At 38.6% G+C, this 12,082-nt stretch overlaps 1 protein-coding gene across 3 annotated transcripts in view; it reads right to left on the reverse strand.

Annotated features, from left to right (window-relative positions):
• The window catches only part of ANKS1B (ankyrin repeat and sterile alpha motif domain containing 1B), a 953,137-nt gene that overhangs the window by 716,789 nt on the left and 224,266 nt on the right, over positions 1–12,082 (reverse strand). Inside the window, exon 1 of one of the 3 annotated variants that reach the window (XM_036866271.1) lies at positions 222–246. The exons of the other annotated variants lie outside the window; for them this stretch is intronic. The gene's annotated coding sequence lies outside the window, so the exon portion shown is untranslated. Of the gene's footprint in view, positions 1–221; positions 247–12,082 lie in introns of those variants that run through there. 3 annotated transcript variants of the gene reach the window in all.

Consider the following 12,082-nt stretch of genomic DNA (forward strand, 5'->3'; position numbering starts at 1 on the left):
ACTCCTTTGCTTGCTTCCTAGAGATATGACCCAGGTTTTGGCCAGTTAGATATAAGGGGAAATTTGCTGGGAGGCTTCTGGAAAAATATTTTTCTTCAGAGAAAAGACATGTAAAGAGGCTTTTTAAGAGCCTTGGCCTTCCTTGGTTTCCTCTCTCTGCGTGCAGCCTTGATGTCTGGAGGGGGCAGGCATGTTGTAACCATAGGCAGTAAGCCTCTTACCTCAAAAAGCTAACAGGCCAAGAATGGCAACAGAAGGGTAAAAAAGCCTGGGACCTAGATGGTATCACTGAGCTGCTCAAATAGCCCCAGGACCAGTTTCTTCAGGCTTCTTAAGCAAATATTAAAGTTCTTATTGTTTGAGTCATTGCTAATTGGGTTTTCAGTCACTTAGAAGTAAATGCGTTCCCACCCAACACACTTCCTTGGTGAATACTGCTAACTAATATACTAAGGTCACTCTTTTCAGGTTAGGATAAAATTAAGGTCCAATTCTATATTACTGATTCTTCAATATATTCTAAAAACTGGAATTTGTTTCATTTTACAAGATCTTTATTTCTTATACAAGGCATTAATGGTCAGCAAATATTTATTGGGCATCTATCATATACATCTAGGACTGTGCTAACTGCTGGAGATTTAAAAAAACGAGTAAGACATAATCCTTGCCCTCAGAAAGTTCACAGTTTACTAGAGAAGAAAAACAGATTATCTGCATGATGAATTTCACAATTAATCATGTTTTAATTTTGATATTTGTTATCTTTATAAACCATACTTCACTATCAAAAGAAAAAGACAAATAAGCAGAAAAATTAACTCACTTTCAAAAAATATTCTAAGATATATCCAAGGGTTGGTAAAGATTTAGTACAAGCTCCTATTTTTTTCTATAATGATACTTACAGTATAGTAGAATAAGTATTCAAGGTCAGTGTAATCGCTTTCAGACTATACCAGACCCTCACACATCAGAGTCAATTATATTCACTCTACTCTATTGAAAGCAGGAAATTGGGAGTAATTTATTTTTAACAACAAAGGGTGACAAAGTTGAAAGCGTCCAGAGGAAAGCAATCAGGATGGTATGTGATTTAAAAACCATGTCACAGAAGAAATGATGAAAGGAACTGCAGTGTTCTATCCCAGAGAAGCCTTACAGCTGCATAATAGTTTTCTCAACATATTTGCAAGTCTGTCCCTCAAGAGCTATCCCACAAAGTGGGGAAGGGGATAAGTTGTTGTGGTAGATTTATTCTAAAGTTCTTAAAGGTAGAACAAAGAGCAATGTTTATTAGTCAAGGAGGTCAAATTTGGGCCAACACAAAAAATAATTTTCTGTGAATTAACAATATTGCTTATCTTCTAAAATAAAAATGCACTGACAGGGCTTCCCTGGTGGTGCAGTTGTTAAGAATCCACCTGCCAATGCAGGGGACACGGGTTCGAGCCCTGGTCCAGGAAGATCCCACATGCCGCGGAGTAACTAAGCCCATGCGCCACAACTACTGAGCCTGTGCTCTAGAGTCCACGTGCCACAACTACTGAAGCCTGCGCGCCTAGAGCCTGTGCTCTGCAACAAGAGAAGCCACCGCAATGAGAAGCCTGTGCACCGCAACAAAGAGCAGCCCCTGCTCGCTGCAACTAGAGAAAGCCCACACGCAGCAACTAAGACCCAATGCAGCCAAAAGTAAATAAATAAATTTTAAAATAAAATAAAATAAAATAACAGGCAAAGATAAATATTAAAAAAATGCACTGATATAATAATTAGCTAAAAAATAGCACTAGAAAGCAACAGAACTCCTCATTAAGTGGAAATGTTTACACAGAACTATCTATTGATAAAATTATGTATAAAACACACCAGGTGACTGTAAACTCCATGAAAGCTGGAATTTCTCTTGTTCACCACTCTATCCCCAGAATCTAATATAACTCCTGCCACATAATGGGTCCTCAATAAGTATTTTGATCAACTGAACAGTCTCTAATGTCCTTTCAAACAAATCTGAATACCAGTTAGGAAAAGGATAATGCCTTTTAAAGATGTAAATTACCTTACTCTTCTGTTTTTTTAAAATTATTGTTTACTGCTTTGCATATCAAAAGTGAAAAAAATGAGATAACAGTAAGATTGTAATGAGCCTATGAAAAAAGAGTCTCCAGCTTAAACCCTAGTTCATCCTAAAATTAATCAGAACAACCCATTCTTCATGGATTTGATTAAGTTGGACTTTTACTGTGTTTATAAAGAATTATGAGGATCTTAAAGGCCTTGAAAACTACTTTGAAATTTAACCACACAGGGTGAGTTAGTATATTAAGTATATATATTTGTTAGAGAAATATTAGAAACTATAAAGAAAGAGAAAAAAATTATCACATGAAAGCCCAGCATGCTCAGATAACTAACAGTAACATTTTGGTGTATATTCTCCCAGATGGCTTCCGTGTGTGTAGACATGTGGGTGTGTGCAAAGTAAAGACCAACTATTTTAAACAATAATGAAGTACACTCTCTTCTGCTTCCTAAGGGAGTGCCACCATTTTTCATTGGCGTAGAAGTCTGTAGTACGCACATGGCTTCCTTATGGAAAGTGAGGGCCCCAAGGGAAGGAGACAGTAAAACAAAGATAGCAAAGCCGTACCTTTGTAACCAAATATTTCATATTACCAAAAAAGCAGGGCATTCAACGAAATACCTGACATGTATCCCTTGAAAGAGGATATATGAGATTATAAAATAATAAAATATATCCACGTGTGTCCATGTTTAGGAGATTGATCATTACCACTGAGATCTGCCCCTCCCATCCCATGCTCCCCTTTCCATTCCCACCCCTTCCCTTGGCAACCAGGGCTAAATCTTGTTCTGAACGTTGTGTTTATAATTCCCTGGATTGCTGTTAAAATTTATCTATGTATGTAAGTATCAATAAAGAATAAATGGTTTCGTACTGTATGCTTTTGAATTTCATATATATAATATAAAATGCTCTTGCTCTTCTGTGACTTTCTTCAATCAATATTATGCTTCTGAGTTTCACTTATTTTCAGTGTGATGCAGGAGTCCACCATATAGGTATACCACAAATTCACTTACACATTCTCCCAACAACGGACTTTTAAACATTTCCCAGATGTCTTGTTATTAAGAAAAATGTTGCTATGGATATTCCTGTACAAAGTACCTTCGTACAAGTAACCAGGGTACATTACCTATTCCAGTAGTCATGGGACGGAGAATCAAGAATAGACACAAGATGTGAAAAATGAATGGAATCAAAAGTTCTACACAAATAGGAATTTATAGCAAGAGGTGGTCATGAGAATTGAGATTGGATGCTTGGTAGATTCTATAGAAATCTTAAGGAGGGCATTGTGTTTTCCCACCCCAAGAAGGATAAAAGTTCAAGAGATTTTCTGTAAGTCTTACATAAAGATATTACGTATAAATAAAGATATTATATGTAATGTTTTCTGATTTGGTATTTACCTCTAGTCATGTATTCTGAACAAGTTTCAATGACAAATATATGTCTACATGATGAATTTAAGTCCCAGTACATGCACAGTCATAATTTATTTAGTCAATCTTATCATACTGAAATTTTAATGTTTTTCTTTTAAGGGAACACTCTTGTGCATATATCTTTGTTTACATGCTTAACTAGTTCTTTTGAAATGGAATTCCTGTAACAATAGTTATACACCATATGCTTACATGTAACTGAATCTGTTTCTGGATTTTCTAATTGTTCCATATGTCAGTCTATTCTAATACCACAATCATACTGCTTTGATTATTGAAGCCTTAAAATTAATTTTACTATCTGGTAGGCTATGTCTCTCCTCATATTCATCCTTATCAAAGCATTGATGATTATCCTCATGTTTATTTTTCAAAAAACATCTTTAAACATTTTGGTCAATTTCTCCTTAAATCATTACCTCCCCTTTGTTTCCTGTCAGTAAACAGTACTTCCATACACCAGCCACTCAAACCACCTGGGGATTATTCTTCATCCTCACTCTTACTCAACATCATGCCCACTCATTCCCCAAGTCCCATATTCAACACTGACTTAGGTATCTCAAACACATTCATTTCTCTCTACCACCACTACAACCCTGGTCCGGGTCACCACTGTATCTCACTTGAACTGCTAGAACAACTTCCAAACTGGTCTCCTTGCCTCTAGTCTTGCTCCTCTCCCAGTTAATTCACTTTCAAACACGAGCATGAGGTTACTAAGTCAGGTCAAAATAAATTCATTTCCTTTCATTATAACTTTATTTGATGAGAGAATCATAAAACGTTCTAGTCACAGTACCTACTGATTTTTTTTAAAACATTTAACATGGTCTTTCATAATATCTCAGAATTTCCATGCTGAATGATTTCATTAAATGCATTAATGATCCAGGTAGTAAACTCATTAAAATAACAAGATCTGGGAGAATAAACTAAAGGTTAAACATAATCCCATTAATCTGTAAAATAAATGGGGTTAATAACTAAAGACCTGGGGTCCGGGCAAGATGGCAGAAGAGTAAGACACGGAGATCACCTTCCTTCCCACAGATACATTAGAAATACATCTACAAGTGGAACTGCTCCTACAGAACACCCACTGAACGCTGACAGAAGACGTCAGACCTCCCAAAAGGCAAGAAACTCCCCCACGTACTTGGGTAGGGCAAAAGAAAAAAGAAATAACAGAGACAAAAGAATAGGGACGGGACCTGTGCCAGTGGGAGGGAGCTGTGAAGGAGGAAAGGTTTCCACACACTAGGAAGGCCCTTCGCAGGCGGAGACTGCGGGTGGCGGAGGGGGGAGCTTCGGAGGCACAGAGGAGACCGCAGCCACAGGGGTGCGGAGGGCAAAGCGGAGAGATTCCCACACAGAGGAGCAGTGCTGATGAGCACTCACCAGCCCGAGAGTCTTGTCTGCTCACCCGCCGGGGCGGGCGGGGTTGGGAGCTGAGGCTCGGGCTTCGGTCGGATCGCAGGGAGAGGACTGGGGTTGGCGGCGTGAACACAGCCTGAAGGGGTTAGCGCGCCACAGCTGGCCGGGAGGGAGTCGGGGAAACAGTCAGCTGCCGAAGAGGCAAGAGACTTTCTTGCCTCTTTGTTTCGCGGTGCGCAAGGAGAGGGGATTCAGAGCGCCGCCTAAACGAGCTCCAAAGACAGGCGCGAGCCGCGGCTATCAGCGCGGACCCCAGGGACGGGCATGAGATGCTAAGGTTGCTGCTGCCGCCACCAAGAAGCCTGTGTGCGAGCACAGGTCACTATCCACACTGCCCCTCCCGGGAGCCTGTGCAGCCCGCCACGGCCAGGCTCCCGTAGGCCAGGCTCCCGTAATCCGGGGACAACTTCGCCGGGAGAACGCACGGCGCGCCTCAGGCTGCTGCAACGTCATGCCGGCCTCTGCCGCGCAGGCTCGCCCCGCATCCGTACCCCTCCCTCCCCCCGCCTGAGTGAGCCAGAGCCCCCGAAGCAGCTGCTACTTTAACCCCGTTCTGTGTGAGCGAAGAACAGATGCCCTCAGGCGACCTACACGCAGAGGCGGGGCCAAATCCAAAGCTGAACCCGAGAGCTGTGCTAACAAAGAAGAGAAAGGGAAATCTCTCCAAGCAGCCTCAGAAGCAGCGGATTAAAGCTCCACAAACAACTTGATGTACCTGCATCTGTTGAATACCTGAATAGATAACAAATCATCCCAAATTCAGGAGGTGGACTTTGGGAGCAGGATATATTAATTTTTCCCCTTTTCCTTTTTTTGTGAGTGTATATGTGTATGCTTCTGGGTGAGATTTTGTCTGTATAGCTTTGCTTTCACCATTTGTCCTAGGGTTCGGTCCGTCCGTTTTTTTTTTTTTTTTCGCTTAAAAAAATTTTTTTTCTTAATAAATGTTTTCTTAATAATTATTTCCTTATTTTCTATTTTTAAAAATTAAAAAAAATTTTTTCTTAATATGTTTTTTCATATTTTTTGTTTTAAAAAATTAAAAAATTTATTATAAAAAATAAAAAAAAATTTTCTTAATAAATATCTTCTTAATAATTTTTATTCTTATCGTTTACTATAATAGCTTCACTTTATTTTATTTTATTTTATTTTATCCTCTTTCTTTCTTTCTTTCTATTTTTTCTCCCTTGTATTCTGAGCTGTGTGGATGAAAGGCTCTTGGTGCTCCAGCCAGGCATCAGGGCTGTGCCTCTGAGGTGGGAGAGCCAACTTCAGGACACTGGTCCACAAGAGACCTCCCAGCTCCACGTAATATCAAATGGCGAAAATCTCTCAGAGATCTCCATCAATGTCAAGACCCAGCTTCACTCAACGACCAGCAAGCTACAGTGGTGGACACCCTATGCCAAACAACGAGCAAGACAGGAACACAGCCCCATCCATTAGCAGAGAGGCTGCCTAAAATCATAATAAGACCACAGACACCCCAAAACACACCACCAGACGTGCACAGGCCCACCAGAAAGACAAGATCCAGCCTCAGCCACCAGAACACAGGCACTAGTCCCCTCCACCAGGAAGCCTACACAACCCACTGAACCAACCGTAGCCACTGGGGACAGATACCAAAAACAACGGGAACTACGAAACTGCAGCCTGTGAAAAGGAGAACCCAAACACAGTAAGATAAGCAAAATGAGAAGACAGAAAAACACACAGCAGATGAAGGAGCAGGGTCAAAACACACCAGACCTAACAAATGAAGAGGAAATAGGCAGTCTACCTGAAAAAGAATTCAGAATAATGATAGTAAAGATGATCCAAAATCTTGGAAATAGAATAGACAAAATGCAAGAAACATTTAACAAGGACATAGAAGAACTAAAGAGGAACCAAGCAACGATGAAAAACCACAATAAATGAAATTAAAAATACTCTAGACGGGATCAATAGCAGAATAACTGAGGCAGAAGAACGGATAAGTGACCTGGAAGATAAAATAGTGGAAATAACTACTGCAGAGCAGAATAAAGAAAAAAGAATGAAAAGAACTGAGGACAGTCTCAGAGACCTCTGGGACAACATTAAACGCACCAACATTCGAATTATAGGGGTCCCAGAAGAAGAGAAAAAGAGAGGGACTGAGAAAATATTTGAAGAGATTATAGTTGAAAACTTCCCTAATATGGGAAAGGAAATAGTTAATCAAGTCCTGGAAGCACAGAGAGTCCCATACAGGATAAATCCAAGGAGAAACACGCCAAGATACATATTAATCAAATGATCAAAAATTAAATATAAAGAAAACATACTAAAAGCAACAAGGGAAAAACAACAAATAACACACAAGGGAATCCCCATAAGGCTAACAGCTGATCTTTCAGCAGAAACTCTGCAAGCCAGAAGGGAGTGGCAGGATATACTTAAAGTGATGAAAGAGAAAAACCTACAACCAAGATTACTCTACCCAGCAAGGATCTCATTCAGATTTGATGGAGAAATTAAAAACTTTACAGACAAGCAAAAGCTGAGAGAGTTCAGCACCACCAAACCAGCTTTACAACAAATGCTAAAGGAACTTCTCTGGGCAAGAAACACAAGAGAAGGAAAACACCTACAATAACAAACCCAAAACATTTAAGAAAATGGGAATAGGAACATACATATCGATAACTACCTTAAATGTAAATGGATTAAATGCTCCCACCAAAAGACATAGACTGGCTGAATGGATACAAAAACAAGACCCATATGTATGCTGTCTACAAGAGACCAACTTCAGACCTAGAGACACATACAGACTGAAAGTGAGGGGATGGAAAAAGATATTCCATGCAAATGGAAATCAAAAGAAAGCTGGAGTAGCAATTCTCATATCAGACAAAATAGACTTTAAAATAAAGACTATTACAAGAGACAAAGAAGGACACTATATAATGATCAAGGGATCGATCGAAGAGGAAGGTATAACAATTGTAAATATTTATGCACCCAACATAGGAGCACCTCAATACATAAGGCAAATACTAACAACCATAAAAGGGGAAATTGACAGTAACACAATCATAGTAGGGGACTTTAACACCCCACTTTCACCAATGGACAGATCATCCAAAATGAAAATAAATAAGGAAACACAAGCTTTAAATGATACATTAAACAAGATGGACTTAATTGATATTTATAGGACATTCCACCCAGAAACAACAGAATACACATTTTTCTCAAGTGCTCATGGAACATTCTCCAGGATAGATCATATCTTGGGTCACAATTCAAGCCTTGGTAAATTTAAGAAAATTGAAATTGTATCAAGTATCTTTTCCGACCACAACGCTATGAGACTAGATATCAATTACAGGAAAAGATCTGTAAAAAGTACAAACACATGGAGGCTACACAATACACTACTTAGTAACGAAGTGATCACTGAAGAAATCAAAGGGGAAATCAAAAAATACCTAGAAACAAATGACAATGGAGACACGACGACCCAAAACCTATGGGATGCAGCAAAAGCAGTTCTAAGAGGGAAGTTTATAGCAATACCAGCCTGCATCAAGAAACAGGAAACATCTCAAATAAACAACCTAACCTTGCACCTAAAGCAATTAGAGAAAGAAGAACAAAAAAACCCCAAAGCTAGCAGAAGGAAAGAAATCAAAAAGATCAGATCAGAAATAAATGAAAAAGAAATGAATGAGATAATAGCAAAGATCAATAAAACTAAAAGCTGGTTCTTTGAGAAGATAAACAAAATTGATAAACCATTAGCCAGACTCATCAAGGAAAAAGGGAGAAGACTCAAATCAATAGAATTAGAAATGAAAAAGGAGAAGTAACCACTGACACTGCAGAAATACAAACGATCATGAGAGATTATTACAAGCAACTCTATGCCAGTAAAATGGACAACCTGGAAGAAATGGACAGATTCTTAGAAATGGACAACCTGCCGAGACTGAACCAGGAAGAAATAGAAAATATGAACAGACCAATCACAAGCACTGAAATTGAAACTGTGATTAAAAATCTTCCAACAAACAAAAGCCCAGGACCAGGTGGCTTCACAGGCGAATTCTATCAAACATTTAGAGAAGAGCTAACACCTATCCTTCTCAAACTCTTCCAAAATATTGCAAAGGGAGGAACACTTCCCAACTCATTCTACGAGGCCACCATCACCCTGATGCCAAAACCAGACAAAGATGTCACAAAGAAAGAAAACTACAGGCCAATATCACTGAGGAACATAGATGCAAAAATCCTCAACAAAATACTAGCAAACAGAATCCAACAGCACATTAAAAGGATCATACACCATGATCAAGTGGGGTTTATTCCAGGAATGCAAGGATTCTTCAATATACGTAAATCAATCAACGTGATACATCATATTAACAAATTGATGGAGAAAAACCATATGATCATCTCAATAGATGCAGAGAAAGCTTTCGACAAAACTCAACACCCATTTATGATAAAAGCCTTGCAGAAAGTAGGGAAAGAGGGAACTTTCCTCAACATAATAAAGGCCATATATGACAAACCCACAGCCAACATTGTCCTCAATGGTGAAAAACTGAAACCATTTCCACTAAGATCAGGAACAAGACAAGGTTGCCCACTCTCACCACTATTATTCAACAGAGTTTTGGAAGTGTTAGCCACAGCAATCAGAGAAGAAAAAGAAATAAAAGGAATCCAAATCGGAAAAGAAGAAGTAAAGCTGTCACTGTTTGCAGATGACCTGATAATATACATAGAGAATCCTAAAGATACTACCAGAAAACTACTAGAGCTAATCAATGAATTTGGTAAAGTAGCAGGATACAAAATTAATGCACAGAAATCTCTTGCATTCCTATACACTAATGATGAAAAATCTGAAAGTGAAATTAAGAAAACACTCCCGTTTACCATTGCAACAAAAAGAATAAAATATCTAGGAATAAACCTACCTAAGGAGACAAAAGACCTGTATGCAGAAAATTATAAGACACTGATGAAAGAAATTAAAGATGATACAAATAGATGGAGAGATATACCATGTTCTTGGATTGGAAGAATCAACATTGTGAAAATGACTCTACTACACAAAGCAATCTACAGATTCAATGCAATCCCTATCAAACTACCACTGGCATTTTTTACAGAACTAGAACAAAAAATTTCACAATTTGTATGGAAACACAAAAGACCCCGAATAGCCAAAGCAATCTTGAGAATGAAAAATGGAGCTGAAGTAATCAGGCTCCCTGACTTCAGACTATATTACAAAGCTACATTAATCAAGACAGTTTGGTACTGGCACAAAAATATAAACATAGATCAATGGAACAGGATAGAAAGCCCAGAGATAAACCCATGCACATATGGTCACCTTATCTTTGATAAAGGAGGCAAGCATATACAGTGGAGAAAAGACAGCCTCTTCAATAAGTGGTGCTGGGAAAACTGGACAGGTACATGTAAAAGTATGAAATTAGAACACTCCCTGACACCATACACAAAAATAAACTCAAAATGGATTAAAGACCTAAGTGTAAGGCCAGACACTATCAAACTCTTAGAGGAAAACATAGGCAGAACACTCTATGACATAAATCACAGCAAGATCCTTTTTGACCCAGCTCCTAGAGAAATGGGAATAAAAACACAAATAAACAAATGGGACCTAATGAAACTTAAAAGCTTTTGCACAGCAAAGGAAACCATAAACAAGACCGAAAGACAACCCTCAGAATGGGAGAAAATATTTGCAAATGAAGCAACTGACAAAGGATTAATCTCCAAGATTTACAAGCAGCTCATGCAGCTCAATAACAAAAAAACAAACAACCCAATCCAAAAATGGGCAGAAGACCTAAATAGACATTCCTCCAAAGAAGATATACAGATTGCCAAGAAGCACATGAAAGAATGCTCAACATCATTAATCATTAGAGAAATGCAAATCAAAACTACCATGAGATATCATCTCACACCGGTTAGAATGGCCATCATCAAAAAATCTAGAAACAATTAATGCTGGAGAGGGTGTGGAGAAAAGGGAACACTCTTGCACTGTTGGTGGGAATGTAAATTGATACAGCCACTATGGAGAACAGTATGGAGGTTCCTTAAAAAACTAAAAATAGAACTACCATATGACCCAGCAATCCCACTACTGGGCATATACCCTGAGAAAACCATAATTCAAAAAGAGTCATGTACCAAAATGTTCATTGCAGCTCTATTTACAATAGCCAGGACATGGAAGCAACCTAAGTGTCCATCATCGGATGAATGGATAAAGAAGATGTGGCACATATATATAGTGGAATATTACTCAGCCATAAAAAGAAATGAAATGGAGGTATTTGTGGTGAGGTGGATAGAGTTAGAGTCTGTCATACAGAGTGAAGTAAGTCAGAAAGAGAAAAACAAATACAGTATTCTAACACATATATATGGAATCTAAGGAAAAAAAAAATGGTCATGAAGAACCTAGTGGCAAGACGGGAATAAAGACATAGACCTACTAGAGAATGGACTTGAGGATATGGGGAGGGGGAGGGGTAAGATGTGACAGGGTGAGAGAGTGGCATGGACATATATACACTACCAAATGTAAAATAGATAGCTAATGGGAAGCAGCCGCATAGCACAGGGAGATCAGCTCGGTGCTTTGTGACCACCTAGAGGGGTGGGATAGGGAGGGTGGGAGGGAGGGAGACGGAAGAGGGAAGAGATATGGGAACATATGTATATGTATAACTGATTCACTTTGTTATAAAGCAGAAACTAACACACCATTGTAAAGCAATTATACTCCAATAAAGATGTTTAAAAAAAATAAAAAAAGAAACTTAGACCGAAACATCAATAATGGTTTACACTAACCTGTTGATTTTTTAAATAAAATGATATATTCTATGATCATTTAAAAAAAACAAAAAACAAAAAACTAAAGACCTGCTTGTCTACTACCTAGCAAAGTGCCATGTTCATAGTAGGACTCGACGAATATATGCTAAAAAATAAATATATAAAATAGCTAACATTTCAGTCAGTATTTTAAGGCCTGATTCCTCATCTAGAATTAAAGAACCATAGAGGCAAA

The sequence above is a fragment of the Balaenoptera musculus genome, chromosome 10 (assembly GCF_009873245.2).
Source record: "Balaenoptera musculus isolate JJ_BM4_2016_0621 chromosome 10, mBalMus1.pri.v3, whole genome shotgun sequence".
NCBI classification, from domain to species: domain Eukaryota; kingdom Metazoa; phylum Chordata; class Mammalia; order Artiodactyla; family Balaenopteridae; genus Balaenoptera; species Balaenoptera musculus.